We start from the raw sequence: 2,112 nt of genomic DNA, 5'->3' as shown, positions 1-2,112 counted from the left end.
GGAGGACATAAAAGCAGTGAAGGTACTTAATGAGAATAAGACAGTGTGGAATGGGGGGGTGAAGAGAAGAGGATAGAAGATAGCAAGAGAACAACAGAGAGGCAGGACATTAGTGAGAAAAAGATATGGTTTATTACCTTTTGATGATGACATGTATAGTATTCTCAACTGGATTGGTCTGAGAAGTATTTCATGATGGGTAAAGTCTTTTTACAAGCAAAATGGAAAAATAGCAATTGACTGTTTTAAAAAATAATTAGAATAAGAATGATAATGATTAGGAAAAACATAGAAAAGATATTGAATGATGAAGCAGGGAGATTAATGTCTCTGTATTGACTGACATGCATGGCATTCCCTTATGAAAAAGCAATGTAATACACTGTAAAGTTATATGTAATCCAATGTAATATAAAGAAAATTATGATAATAATAAAAATAAAAAATAAAAAGCACTATTTTGAAAATGATATATTGCTCCATTCTTTTCAGTCATCGATAGTTGTATGGTCTGATCAGATAATACCGTAATTGCAATATGCAGTCCCAGAAGGCTGCATAAAGACCATGAATGTTAGGACATATCTCATCCTCAACATATTTTCGCTTAAAATCATACTGATAAGAACCTACCTCATGTAGAAATCATAAATATGTGTACAAATGGAGTTATGCTTGCCCACTTTGTTCCAGATCCTTTGCGGGATCAGGTTTCTTTGCATGGCATAGACCCAGGTTAGGGGGTGGGCCAAGTGCTGACATAGTACAGCTTCCTCTTGGCCTGCTTTGGTTCCCAGTCTTTATCCAGGACGATGGTTGCCAGATAGGCCATCAGGATTTGTTCACGGTCTGATGTACACATGTTAAATCCAGATCCAAGTTTTGCCATGTGATTGGAAAGAGATGTTAGAAAACAGATTTTGTTTGTTTGTTTATATTGAGTATGGAGATTTCCCTGGCACAATTTGTTTTTTAACATCTGTGGAGCATCAGTGAGTTGATTGTATCATCCCTGAAGATCAAAACTGGTGAGAATATTTGGATAAAATATCAAAAGACCATGTAGGACACTACAGACTTGAAAAATTCTTAGGATCATCTTTGTGCTAACCCTAACTTTGAAGGAGAAACACTAGTGTACAAAAAGCAGGAGACAGGAAGGTTTAGAAATGCGTTCATGGGAAACAATGGTGATGGTTATTGGAATTAATCACTGCTATGTACTCTCCCTCCAAAGGACATTTGGATGGTTTTGGCTAATGTCAGAGAGGGATGGGTCTTGTGAAAACACCAGGAGGGACTGTAAGGAAAAAGATGAGTGAAAAGAAGGAGATTGAACATGTATAAATAAGATACAAAATCATAGGTTCTAAAACAAGAAAGGTGCTTCAGAGGGGAAGAGCATTTACCATACCTGGTTACCTACAAGTAGGGTGCTAAGACTTTCTTTTCCACAGTAGTATTACGATCTCTCTTCAACAAGAGCCCCATCCTTTGCTTCCAAGTATTTATACCTAATCGAAAGTCTAAAAAAACGTGGGTTCTTAAGAGACTGCTTACATGGGATTTAGCAAAATTTCAGCAGAAAAATCAACTGTTCTTACTGAAAGAAATATATGCTAACGGTTGGCAAATTTGATGGGCCCTATATCTGATGTAAACTCTTATCTGAGTGGCTCTGAGGTAATCTACATTAAGTGGTTGGATCTCTGCATGGCTTTCCAGAGCTAACCGTAAGAATTAACCATAACCATTAACTTCATCTGCAAGTTAGTTTATCAAATCCTCTTCTTGCCTTTGGGCCATTTCTCTATCTCCTAAATAAATAATTCTTAAGGTATGGTCTGTAGATGAGAAACATCAGTATCATCTGGGAACTAGTTAGAAATGAACTCTTTTTTTTTTAGAGAAATTTTTGCTGTAAGGCATATGTGCTCATAAGACAGAAAGTGAGAATCATGCCCCAGGGGGGATGGCCATACCACAGTCTCTCTTCTCCTCCGCTCTCCTCTCAGAATTTTGGGCACTCACGTACGTGCACCCAGCATGAGATTTAAGCCACCGGGTCCAGCACTCAAACTATGGTTGACTACCTGTGAGTCTAGCAACACA

This window comes from Tupaia chinensis, unplaced genomic scaffold (genome assembly GCF_000334495.1).
Source record: "Tupaia chinensis unplaced genomic scaffold, TupChi_1.0 Scaffold143766_1, whole genome shotgun sequence".
NCBI classification, from domain to species: domain Eukaryota; kingdom Metazoa; phylum Chordata; class Mammalia; order Scandentia; family Tupaiidae; genus Tupaia; species Tupaia belangeri.
Note: the sequence above shows the minus strand (reverse complement) of the source record.